The sequence below is a fragment of the Anoplophora glabripennis genome, unplaced genomic scaffold (assembly GCF_000390285.2).
Source record: "Anoplophora glabripennis isolate ALB-LARVAE unplaced genomic scaffold, Agla_2.0 scaffold148, whole genome shotgun sequence".
Classification (NCBI taxonomy): Eukaryota; Metazoa; Arthropoda; class Insecta; order Coleoptera; family Cerambycidae; genus Anoplophora; species Anoplophora glabripennis.
In genome coordinates, this window is record NW_019416307.1 from 178086 (window position 1) to 192925 (window position 14840).

Sequence of the window (14840 nt, forward strand, 5' to 3'; positions counted from 1 at the left end):
ACCTGTTCAATTTTTTGAGATATATATATAAAATTTAGAATTTAACAGTATTAAATTTTACCGCAATAACAGTATTATATATTATCAAAATACTTTGTATACTTACATGATTTCAATTGTTACCGTTTTTTTGCACAAAATGAAGGACCACAATAATTATATTTTTACAATAATTTTTTACAATTAATTTTTTCCCGTTTAGTAAACAAATTTATAAAATCCATTTTTATATTTCGTCAATGTTAAAAGATTTATTTTTTTATTATTTATTTTATTGCAAAACTGTGTAATTGACAGATTTATGACTGCTTACATTGTATGTGAGATTAGTTTATTATTGACACAAAATATGTTACAAATATCGCCCGTATGATTAATAGCTGTAATTTGTTTGTGGTTTTACAAAATTACTTTTACATATACGGTTTTGATACAGATAGCGACATTGTACTCCTTTAACTTTATCTGTATCACAGAAAACTGGTTCTTAAATGACATAATTTTGTAGTGTTACATGGGCTAAATTTTTCAACTAGTCTGTTTCTTGTTAAGCTAGGTAATTTATGTCCGGCTACACATGTAATTACATTTTAAAAGAAGTAAATTCTAATAAAATATGCTCGTCATTGTAATCTGCCTTAAGTCACTTTTAAACAACAAAATTAGTCATCATAATACTTCCTAGAAAAACCTCAAACATTAAATTAATGGCTTACTTAGATTTAAATTAAGAAGATAATACCAACCTATTCTTCCTGGTTAATATTAAAATTCCATATTATCCTAGAAAAACTAAGCTGCACATTTATAATTATAAAAAAATAAGTACATTAATGAATGTGTTTTTTTGTAATTTCATTGCAAAAGGTTATAAACTAAATTATTTGTTTCATATTTATTAGTATTTTGGAAGTAATTTTTAATTGGTGCTAGGTAGCATTTTTTGTGTAATCAGTTTTTTAAAATACATCTCAGTTTATTTTCCAGCAAACTAATAAATTATGATTACCAAGAATTTTTATGATGTATCGATATACATAATATTTTACTCCCTGATTTTCTCATAAAAAGAAAAAAAATGTGAAAATTTTCTCGTTATCTCAAAGATATATACATACAGATACATACAGGGTGTTTGGTAAGTCGATGCATTCCTTGCAGGAGGTTATAGTGCAAGTGATTTGTGATATATTTCCTTAATTTACGATATTCCGAAAACGCTTAGTTTCTGATCTACAGGGTGATAAAGTTTTAATAAAAAAATGCAAATTTATAAATATTGCGGAAACCGCTCAGAATATTTTAATGAACTTTTACAAGCTTTGACAATTAACAGCAATATATGTTTTACGAGAAAATATTGTATTTAGTTTCACCAGTGGCGTGCGCACAGGCACGTCTTTGGATATTTTTAAAGAAAAAAATGATACGCCACTAATTTTTCTTAAAATAAAAATTATTTTTGAATTCCTTGCTCAATTTGGAAGAGAAAAGGTATCTCGACTGTTTTTCTTATGACGCACCGTTTTCGAGTAAACAAATTAAAATCGATTTATTGCATGGCGTAATCCGGTTTCAATAATTTGAAAAATAGAAACTATGCACTCAGCTTTTTTTGCACCAAATTTATTACAAAAAATTATTATTCCTCGCAGTTAACATCAGTCTAAAAAATTTTTATCAGTTTTTAGATTCACTATTTACTATCTAAACAGAAATTAGCAAGTTGGCTGTGCACTCGTTTTTGTTATTGTTTGACAAAATTAATAATAGCTGTCACTTTGAGTGTTTGAGTGTGAAACAGTTAAGTACATAATTTCTGCTATTTTTCAAATTATTGAAACCGAATTACGCCATGCAATAAATCGATTTTATTTTTTTTACTCGAAAACGGTGCGTCGTAAGAAAAACAGTCAAGATACCTTTTCTCTTCCAAATTGAACAAGGAATACAAAAATAACTTTTATTTTAAAAAATATTAGTGGAGTATCGTTGTTTTCTTTAACAATATGTAGAGATGTGCCTATGCGAACGCCACTGGAGAAACTGAAAACAATATTTTTATCGTAAAACATGTATTGTTGTTAACTGTCAAAGCCTGTAAAATTTCATTAAAATATTTTGAGCAGTTTTCGCAATATGTATTTATAAATTGCATTTTTTTATTAAAACTTTAACACCCTGTATATCGGAAACTAAGCGTTTTCGGAATATAGTATATTAAGGAAATATATCACAAATCACTTGTACTGTAGCCTCCTGCAAGGAATGCATCGACTTACCAAACACCCTGGATATAGACAGGCTATACACAAAATTTGTGTTTTTTTTAAAGAAATACCATGAATAAATGTTTGCTGTTAGACAATCTGACAAAANAAAAAAATGATACGCCACTGATTTTTCTTAAAATAAAAATTATTTTTGAATTCCTTGTTCAATTTGGAAGAGAAAAGGTATCTCGACTGTTTTTCTTATGATGCACCGTTTTCGAGTAAAAAAATTAAAATCGATTTATTGCATTTATTTTAAGAAATATTAGTGGAGTATCGTTGTTTTCTTTAACAATATATAGAGATGTGCCTATGCGAACGCCACTGGTGAAACTGAAAACAATATTTTTATCGTAAAACATGTATTGTTGTTAACTGTCAAAGTCTGTAAAATTTCATTAAAATAGTTTGAGCAGTTTCCGCAATATGTATTTATAAATTGCATTTTTTTTATTAAAACTGTAACACCCTGTATATCGGAAACTAAGCGTTTTCGGAATATAGTATATTAAGGAAATATATCACAAATCACTTGTACTGTAGCCTCCTGCAAGGAATGCATCGACTTACCAAACACCCTGGATATAGACAGACTATACACAAAATTTGTGTTTTTTTTAAAAGAAATACCATGTATAAATGTTTGCTGTAAGACAATCTGACAAAAATTTTACATACATATCCTGTCTGAATTACTAGATACAATAAATAATGTTTATACAGAATAAATTGGTAAAAATTTTATATATATTTCTTTTATTTGCATAAATACTCATCATGTTTGTACGCCAATGGTCTAGCGGGGATAAATACCGGAAGCAGTTGAAGTCAATTCCGAACCAATTTGTGGTATTTAATTACACATTTATATTACATAGTGTAGATTGGACCTTGTGTAAAAACAAAACTAGTTTTCTGTAAATTTCTCTTGTCGGGTATTTTTTTTTTTGTTGGATAGCATAATTATGGGAGGCTTGTTAACGTCAGTTAACGAGGTTTCTCAAGACGACTATTTTTGAAAAAGTTTATTAGATTTTAATATGCAGGTCTTATAATATGTAATTTCCCTGACAGTTTGAATGAAGTGGTTTTTAATTTTTGATGTGTTTATTGTGATATAAACTTTTATTATGGTGTTGAGGAAAGCAGGGTTTAATATTTATATCTGTCTTACTTAAGTTTATGCGCGAAGGCTGTAAAATTCAGTTAATTAAGGGAATAAAATGATATTCTAATTAATACAGATACTACAAAAACTTGTTTAAATTTTCTGATGAAAATGTTTAATTGATCTGTAAAATTAAAAAGAAATGGAAACATATTAGAATTTTCTATCGATTTTAGTTACCAATTTTTTGGTTTTATGTTCTTTGTTTCAGTAATGCAAAGCAAATAATATTTTTATTTAACAATATGAATGCAATATGCAACATAGACCATAATCAGATGAACAATTTAATGTAAATTTATTTAATAAATAATAATTCTAATTTTAAATAGAGAAATGATGTACCTACCTGATTATTTTTTTAATTTATAAAAAAGTTTTGGTTTATAAATCTTCTAATTTTTGTTAGAAATTATGTAGCTTACCCATTTACTAAATTTATATTTCCTGTATTATTTTGAATTCTTGTGGTTTAGTAACGACCATATAATTCTGATTATCTAGAGTATAAAGTTAAAATTCCCAATCCATTTACCGCACTTTTTTGACAAGTTGGCAGTATGTGCCTGATAAAATAATCGACAAATCTAGCTTCATCTATACTTGCGGTGACACAAAATTATTTTATATGTTTCCTCTTATATAAATTAGATATTTTATTAACCTGTTCAATTTTTTGAGAGTTGATCGTTTCTTAGAAGGTTACTTAGTCCTAAAAGGCGACGAAACTAGACTTTTTTTCTCACATTTTAAATCTCATACATAACCACAAAATATACTGAGATTCGGAAACATGGTTTATATTTAACATTTCTTGTTGAACGTTGTTTTGTTAAATTATATTTATTGCCATAATGATTCATGAATTATGATTCTACCAATGACATTTTCTGTTTGTTTATAGCCGCCACAGTACCTGATTACAGTTTTGCTACGTGTCCAAGAAAATTTCTCAAAATTCATTACCTTCAGACACGGTACATCGTTATAAAATTGAAGTAGTAACATAAATTAATAATAGTATCTACTAGAGTTTTATTATAGTTGTAAAGAATCAGTAGGTGTCAAGGTAACTATCCTCAGGTATAATGAAAGATTAAGAGTATGAAATTGACTATAAAGAGGTTGATGTCCCTCATATTCATTGGAAATTGTAACTATGTGGTTAATAATTGCAAAAATACACATAGTAAGACTACTTAATATTAGCTGTCTTAGTTTGTACAGCGTGTATCCTAAGTATATGTCATATATTAAGGGGGTGATTCCTGGTGTCATTTTATGTCCAAAGGCCTTAATAAACCAGGGCCCTAAAGTTACTGATTTCCAAGATAGAGGCCGTTAAAGTTTTGGAAAAATCACATTTTTTCAATTATCTCTGAAGTTGTTTGACGTAGATTGACGAAACTTGGGAAAATGATATAACTAATTAAAGGTAATAATTCGGTGTATTTCTGTATAAATCTGTCAACCAGTGGCGGAGATTTAGGGGAGCTTTGTCATTAAAACCATCGGAAAAACTACGCCACTGGATTTTCAGAAAAATTAATAGTCGTGTTTAATTTTAATTCACCGTCATATTTTTAGTAACAAATTCTCTTGCATAGTTTCCTACAATACCTACAAATATCGCATACAATACGAATACAAAGTCATTTCATTTTAAAACCTGACGCTTAAATAGCGTTATTTTTTCTCTTTCAGTGATACTGCGTACTTAAATAAAGCGCATTTTAATGTTAACTAGTTTCCGATACGCTTCAGAAACAAGTTTCATTGTAAAGCTCGGTTATTTCTCTGTAGCATTTTCATAGCTGAGCAGATCGTGAAGAATCGAACGACATCGATTACGAGGCAGGACTATTAAATAAATACAATAACGCCAGCGCCAAAGTAAAATACCCGCCTCTGTAAAGGGAATTCCTCCGGAATAACTTACAGAACTTACGACGCTGACCGAACAACGTGTCGCTAATTTCAAGCCAGGCCGATAAATATGGCACAATTCCACGGAACAACGTTATAAACAAATCCAGTCTAGTTGCAAACCTACTCGCGCAACCCAAACACCGTCACAATCGCATCCCATAGGTATAAAGATAAGCGGATTGCGACGACCATCAACGACACTTATAAAAGTGTGATGGTCGTTGGGGTCATTATTGAATTACTTGAATTACTAGTTCATCCAGGAATTTTAAACTACAGATAAATTTTAATGAACGCGATATATATTCTCTTTCGTGTGAATGTTCACTTTATGTTGTAGTAGTTTTGCTGGGGGATCTTATAAATATCCCTCCACAAATAGACAACTCCACGATTAGATTTAGATGTCAGCGAATGTTTCGTCTTAGTTTTTCTTTACAAGTACCAAATACTTTTAATAATGTGGTACCAAATTATAAAGAAAACTAAATGAAAAGCATATAGGGAGAATGTGTACATTTTATAAGTTATTGTATTTATAAATTCACTAACTCATATTTATAAAAGTCACCAGATGTCTGATGCTTCATTAATGATTTGTTTATAAGTACTAAAATGGTCTGCTCATGATCTTAGAATATATAAAACTATTAAAAAGGTAAATATGAATCACAATTTTTTTACATGGTCTAATGTCTAAAAGACAAGGGAGAAGATTCTATCTATTATTATCTGTTAGATAAATCCAGAAATGCTGTTGGTCAAAATATCAAGATACAAGAAATTTTGACTATGTGGACGTAGATTATCACTTTTCATTTTTTTAAGTAAATACACTAATTTTTAATTATGATTATGAAGTGTTTAAGCTCAATTTTTATCAAAAGTGTGACTGTTTGATAAAAAGAAACGGTTCTCTAGATCGAGATGAAACTTCACAGGGTTCTTCTGGGTATATCGAACTGTAAATGTCATGCTTAATATTAGTCATTTCGTCAATATTTCTTTTAAAATTCGTGGAAAAGATGAGAAATTTTTTTTCCGAAAAATTGCGGCAGCATGTTATAGGAAATGTATTCCAGTTTTTGAAACTGCCCTTCAATTCTCTGTACAACCCTTTGTCGCCGAGATATCGATGATTGAAGACAAAACGGTCATTTTCCATGGAAAGTCCGATATTTCGATGAAAAATGGTCGTATCGAAATTTAAAAAAAGGGATTTGAAGCTGAATAAACAAGCTATCTGGTCCATGAAAAAAATTTTCCAAGTCCGTGGACTCGGAAAATAAAAAAAAATAGCAAAATTTTTTTGTCGTGCTATTTCTTAGAATTGCATTATAACCGTAACTCCTAAAAAATTTCGACCGAAAGATCTACAAACTAGAATCTTATATCTTCAAAATTCTTTTTATTCCCGATACGACCATTTTTCACCTAAATATAGTCTGTCAAAAATCACGAAAAAATTTCGGAAGTTCTTGTTAGAACAAGTTGGCCGTGGGCAAATGACAGATATATATTATTCGGTAATAATTACTAGTTTGTAATTTAACAAACTTCTGTGAAATTTTGTGTTGTTTATTGTTATAAGTAATAGGAATTCTTTTAAAACTCTCTTTTGGTTATTAAATAGTAAATATCTCAGAAATTTATGATTTTAGTTATAGGGAATGCTTTATATAAATGAAAGAACATAAAGTGTATTTTCAGTTTTTAAAATAAAATACAGTGATTCATTTAAAAAAAAATTATGTGCTTGAGTTTTGGCTCGCCCTATATTCGACTGTTGCAATAATAAAGAAAAAGCACTTTCTCGTAAAACTGTACCAATATCAAAAAGTTATGCCTGAAAAAAATTATTGTTAAGTTGTTCTGTCTAGGGTATACAGGACGCTAAAATGGGAATGATTCTCGTATACAACTGACCATAATGTATGAAATACCGGGTATAACATAATTAAACCCTATATTGGTAGCATGGGAGAGATGAGATTAATCTAAATTTGATATAATATATAGGGAGTCCCATTTAAAAAATAGTATGGTTCACCCTGGTAATACGTAACACCCTGTATATACGAAAATAATTTTAAAATGTGCAGTTTTAAGATGCCTACAATTTTGTAAATATTGTTTTTAAATATCTTCTATAATATCGGAGATATCGTACTTCGACACACTAATGCAGCACCCTGTATATCCAAAATAATTAAGTATCCAAAATAAAAACGAAAAATGATATAAATATTATTATGTCTATATTTAGTTGTTTCTTGCAATATCAGCAGGAGACTTGTCTGTGTTTTGCATACCTAGGTTTTGAAAGACCTTGTTTGACTTCTTTTCAAGAAAAAAATGATGATTGGCTTTTTTATTTATTTATTTAGTTATTTTGCCACTTATAATAAAATTAATGAAATAAATCCTTGTGCCAAAAGTGTTATTTTTCTAAAAATAGTTTTTACACAACCAAAAATCTCACACTGACAAAAGCATATGAACAAAAAAAAATATATCACAAAATTTTACGCATTTCATTAAGTTCCAGACGTATCGAAAAACAATATTTTTTCGTTTTAAAATTAGTTTTGTCAGTGTAATATTTAAATTTTAACACGAAACGTCATTAGCTGTTTTGGAATCGAAAACAGATATTTGAAATATCAACAACTTAATGAAGTGCTCCAAATTTAGTGATGTTTTCTTTTATTTTGTCAGTCTGCTCTTTCAGTGTTAGATTTTTTTGTTAGGCAAATCTATTTTCACCAAAATAGTCCTTGACTAATTCTTTTGGCGCAAAGGTATGTTTCATTTGTACTTTTTTTTCACAAATGGAAAAATACCCAAATAAATAATAAAAATTAAAACACTGCCACTAAATAACTAATAACTAAGTTCAAGCAACACAATATCTGCTTTTTAATTTTATTTTGGATGTGGCTATTATTTCATGTAGAGAGAAATAACTATTATGAGTGTGCAGTAATGAAGTCCGGGGGAATTTTATTTCAATTACGTGAATAAAGTCAAAAAAGAAAAATTTTGAACTTGAAGCTAGCAAAAGAACAATTCAGTTAGAATGAACGAAAAAGCATCCACTGTTATTAAAGTAGTAAAGCAAGAAAAAAAATCTTAACGGTCGTTATATAAGGTATCAAACACAGTAGATTTAATTTTTTCTATTTACCATTGAAAAATATAACAGCGACACACTTGAACGATTTTACCGTTTAAAATAGAGCTGCTGTTAAAATCAGACTAAGAAATAACAATAGAGTGTATTTTAAAAAATGTCACGCGTTCTTTAGTAGCAGCCAAGCAAGACGATGGGTAATCCGGGATATCACTAATTTTCCCTAGCTTCAATTGCATACAATTATAGAATTGACTTAAGAATTTTGTAATATCGTAGTAATTTGCGGTAGTTCTTGTACAAACAACCCAGCATAATGAAGTTAATCTCTGTCGTTAAAAGAGCAGACAATTAAAATGGAAAATGATTTCCATACTATTTTTTCGATGTTGACGTCAGCTGTAATTTAAATTAATTTGCGTACACTTTACTAAAAGCAAATTCTTGGGATGTAAAAGGTTTAGGTTACAATTATTAGTAACAATGTTTGAAAAGAGTTACTTGTGGGATAAATATTAATAATATTGTACAATTAAATAAGCATAACAGTGATAAAGAAAATATAATTAGGTATTTGATAACAATTACTCTTGTAATACATGCATGTAGCAAATACTGAGTGTTAGGTGAGTTTATCACTTTGAGGGTAAGAGTTATAGTTAATTTTTCTACAAGTTAGCATTAAATTGTAACGGTATTAGAAGTTGCCAAAAAATGTCTAAGCAGCTTATTTCAATTGTTTAAAAACTAATATTTTCTCTTTATTGCGAGGGACAGTGAAGACTAGGGAGAGTTTACAAGTGTCCTTAACAAGTATGCACCAAAAGATGCCGTTTCACTGTTCTTTAATGCGATTGAGTTTCATCCGAAGCGACCATCAGCCTGGTATCCATCATCTTTCATTCTGCAGTCTTGTCCCCACCGCTTTAATCACTATAATTATGGAATGCGAGAAAACTGTAGTTCGCCCCCTATACTTATCACTGTCTCCGTTGCTCTAAGGAGCTGTGGATTTGCCGAACTCGTACAACGAATCTGAGAATTGCGCTCGTCAGTGATTAATGCAGCATGCATTGTTTCTTCCATATTTATAAAATTTAGTGTAACGTAATATTTTTATATTACTGACATATTTTTGCTAATAAGTATGAAAATGTCATTTTTGTTCCTATAAAGACAGATTGTATAGAAATTTACGTGTGCATGGGCATATTTCTTTCCCATTTTGAGAAACTTTTTTCATACTGGGACTTAAAGAACAATGGCCCGCGATTCTTAAGCGTTTTTGGTGGTTGCTCATGTCTGGTACAACTTTTTAAACAATATAATCTTCTCTGTCGCGTCCCCCGATATATGGTAATGCCTTGTTAGTTGTGTCCGTTCGATGACAAATGTCTTAAAATGTTTCTAGTGACGTCGTTTCAATAATTAAATTATTGATTTTGATGCAATGTTGTAATTGTTCCCTATCGGTGTCATATATCAGAATATTACACACACTAATCACAAACATCAGGTCATATAATAAATATACCCAGTACGGCAGCTGTAATTGTCAATTTCTTTTACGTATTTGACTTTCAGTATGTCGTTTACAGTGATTGGAAGGTGCTCCAGTGCAAATAAAATAAACTTTAAAATATTGTAGACTGAAGAGCAGAAACGTGCCTATATTTTGACTGAAACTTAGTCAATCTCTAAGAATCAGGAAGATATGCCCAAAGTAGTGCTAATTTGTTGTCTTGTTGACGGTATGACAATATTTTCTTGCAATTTGTTGGCTATTTTTTTTACCAAATCAACCTGCCCTTTCTGTGAAATTGTTTTGTAGAAATAATTTAAAAACATCCCTTCTGGTAATAATGTACCTTTCTTAGGAGATTCGGAATAATTATACAGAGTGTTCCAAAAACAGATCCGATTCCCTCGATAACTTTTCGGGACGGAGTTCTATCAAAAAAGTTTCAAATAAAAGTTCTAGAAATTCAAGAGACCAATATGCTGGTTAGGGTGGCCCAAAAAAAAACGAATACTTTTTTTTAGTGTCTCTACTGGAAATATGTAAGTTTATCATGTTTTAAGAGCCCCCTCCAAAAAATCAGCTCAAAAAAAATTTTTAGAGGTCGCTCAAGATTTTTAAAAATTTCCATTTTACCATTTTTTAGGTTGAAAAAAATTTCTCGATTCAAAATTTACTACCGCACTGAGTATCAAATATTTATAATTTTTAAATTTTTTAAAATTTAGGCGTGATTTATTTCTATTCTTTTGTTCATCAAATTCAATAAAAAAAAATATTAGTTCGTTGATATTTATTATTTAGATGTCGCTCGAAAACATTTTAGGTACACTACTTTTAAAGTTAAAATAATTATGAGTGACTCGTAAATTAAAATATTGATATAAAATTTTCAGAAACGAGATTTTTTTCAACCTATAAAATGATAAAATAACGAGAAAAAAAATTCAAGTCTTGAGCTGAGCTGATTTTTTGAGAGGGCTCTTAAAACATGATAAACTAAAATATTTCCACAAGAGACACGAAAAAAAAATATTCGTTTTTTTTTTGGGCCACCCTGATGCTGGTGACCCTGGATTTGACCTTAACCATAAGTTTCAAGATCAAATCAAGATCAAATCAAGATCAACTTGAATCCATGTGCTTGAAGGTTATTTGGAGGTCAAACTTTTTTTTCTAAATAATTCGACAAGATCTAAAAATTTTCAATAAAAATTTATAGGATATTGAATGAAAAATATAATTGGTGCGCGATCTTCCCCAATGTTGCAAGGTCATACAAGAACAACTTTGTATTAAACTGGATATACTATTTTCTGTCCTGCAACCGACACAGCGATAAATTTTATGTCGGAATCTAAGATGTCCTTGTGGATCTTTTGAAGGTCAACCCCATTTTTTTTATAAATTATTAATGGATGTAAAAGTGATAGAATTTACTGGACGAATTCGACTAAACTATTGGTACGATTTTGACAGTTTTGAAATTTAACTCATTGTTAGCCTAATAATTAAAATTTGATGAAAGGCCATTTTGGAGGCTAATAGCTAATCATTGTTGGATCAAATCTAAGGTTTCCATCTAATATGTCATTAAAAATTCGACAAATTTTTCCTGTTTTTATCAAGTTATTCAGAGAAAAATGAGTTTTACCTCAAATAATGTGCAAGGAATTGGATGTTCTATCATCAATTTAATATTTTCAAATTGACCCTGGTTTGACCTTGAAACTATAAGCGAAGGTCTAAAGGTCACTAGCATGGTCGATAGCCGCACGGTTTAAGGCGTCAGTACTTGAATCGATGTGTGCTATCTGCCCGGGTTTCGAATCCCGCGGCCGGTAGACCGTAGATTAGCTATGCTTGTAGAGGATTGGCATTCTCTGTGCAGGTATGGTAGGGTGGAAGAATATTGGCTTGGGTCAATGTGAGAGATTGACCACTCCCCTAATTAATGAGGTTTTCCAGGTTTCCCTCATTCCTGCACTGAATGGCGGTTAGAGCCTACCAACATAAGCCATTCCTGGGCGCAAATGCGGCCTGCTTAATAATAATATGCCGCCTCCTCTCCCGCACAAGTCTCCGACTTCTAGGCTAATTCTCGTAGTTAGAATGAGGAGTAGAGATATTGTTATTATTATTATATACATTACTCGATATCCCACGGCGATTATATATTCTCGATTTTTTTTTATATGACTTAATTCTGAAAAATTAGGTTCGGTTCTTTTTGGAACACCTTGTATAGAAAAACATTCAAGGTGGGTTGGGATGCAGTTACAAATAACTCTAAATGGTATTTTGGGAAAAAATATTTTTCATTGCTTTTTAAGGAACCAAATTTTGACGGTGATAATTTTTTCAATCACATGAGCAACTCTGTAACCTTATTTGTTAGAAAACTCGATACCAGTTTAAGAAATTGCTTGCATCCCACCATACATCTTTGGGTCTGTGTAAACGTCTTGTAAACCGAGTAATATGAGACGCATTTACATCGGTGCAAATGCCGCGCCATTCCTAGATTTCGCATGGGACGTTTCAGGTGTACTCGTAGTACCTTACAGTGGTACTGATATGGGGTCAGAGGGCGAGTGTGCCGGAACTATGTGGAATCCTATGAATCACACACTCCCGGACTCGGTGCTCCACTGGGGTCCTACTCACGGAGATGATCGATGAGGACGCATTGATTTATGCGTGGTGCTGGAATTCGAGTGATACAACCGAGTTCATCGAGGTGCGAGGTCAAGGGTCAAGTGGGACCCTAAGTTGTGAAGTAGCGTGTCTTTGTTTGGCACTTAATACTAAATAATAAAAACAAACACTTCATTACAACGTCTTTGATGATTTGTCATATTTTTTTTAACTTTTCTCGTCTCCATTCGGCAGTAGTTAGGAGAAGCATTGTTATCCCACACAACTGTTTACGGGCCGTTATGATTAGTTTCTATTTATGTTTATTTTTGGAAGAAATTATTGTATTTCCAATTTTGAATACTGTAATTGTGCTAACAGAGCACAGGGAAGGCTATTCAGTAACAGAAATTGTTTAATACCATCGTTAAAGTATATTTATACTTTATTTAAGAAATAATTGCAGCAACATACGATTAATAAAATTAAAATACACAATAATACACTCTTATACTTTTAATAATATAATCATGATTAATACGTCTAGTAAATATAAAAATTTATTCATTTAGTTCACTTTCACTATCAGTATCATCGCCTGTGTCAATAATAAATCTCTCTGTAATATTCTCAATGTGATTGTTCAACAGTTTTAACATACCACTCACATGGACTTTGTTCACTTCATCAAGAATAAGATCTAGTACATTAGCATTTAGAGTCGGTGATACATTATTAGGTACGTCTAGTGACAGATTTTAATTGATGCCATATGTGTCCTACGAGAACGAATATAGAGAGATTTGATGGAAGGCTTAGCACTGTGTATCCTAACCTTTCAACGAAACCGTCGCAGAAGTACTTTTTTATATGTTGAAAGATTTGACTACATCAAGTAATTTTCCTTTAATGTAATCTTCATAAAAATATATCAGATATATATCAATATTAGTAGTAGAATCCGATGATTCTACAACTAATATTGATAGATCTTCATTGCTCCCGTCTAATTTTTTTGCAAGTATAAACTTCAGTATCTTTCCTCGTTTTTCTTTTGGTTATGAGACTATTCACCATAGGGTTTTCCTTGGAAATTTTATAAATTTTACTAATTAAAATTATATTCTTGATTCACACGAACCATTAGAATGATTGATTTTGCAAGAACTATTTATTATCCCATCACAAATATTTTAATCGTAAATGGGTTTTCAGAAAAATGATATTCCATTTACCTGCCAAGACAACAAACTCATTGGTATTGAATCGACGATATCTATCCACAATAAGACTAATAATACTTTCTGGGACTTGACCAGGTTATTAATAGTTTTTTTGAGGCAACTTCATAATTGTCGTGTGATATACAAAGCAATCGAATTATGTCGAATATAAACAGTTTTTGTAATTATTGTTCTATCATCGTTATTACCTTTATTTAATAACTTTGTTTCATACATACTGAATACTCTGACAATGCATATTGACAATTCCTGTTCCCAGCTGTAGTTTTTATATAATTAATTTTTTTTTATTGATAGGAAAAGCTTTGTAACGAGCGTTCAAATAAAAACGTGGTCAAGTTGGTTCTGAAAATTTGGACGTAGGGCGTAGCGTATAGCAAATGAACTTAAACGTCATCTGTCAAAGCGCTATACCGCCGCTATCAATTTGAATATTTTCGTTTTAAAAAGTGTTTAAAATGGTGTTTTCTCAAGAACAAAAAGTGTTTATCATAGAGTCCTACTTTAGAAATGGACGCAAGATTGATGGAATATGGAAGTATTCTATTGAGGAATGTTTCATAGAATTTCAAAATCAATTTCCCGGTGTTGTTGGGTACAAAATTGTTCAAAGTGCAGTTCAGCGTTGTGTTAATGTTTTTCGTGAAACGGGCAGTGTAACAAGAAAAGAAGGAAGCGGCCGACCTAAAAAGCGGACTGAAGAATTAAAAGAAAATGTCCAACAAATAATGGAAAATGCGCCATGAACTTCTGTACGTGTTTTATCACAAATGGTGGGAGTATCAGTCGGTACCTGCCACACAGTGTGAAAAAAAGATTTGCGTTTATTCTCCTATCGTTTAACTTGTCAGCAAGAACTTCATGAAGTTGATTTTCCGCGACGGGCTGTATTTTGTGAATGGTTTTTAAACAACTACGGTGAACTTCATAATATCAC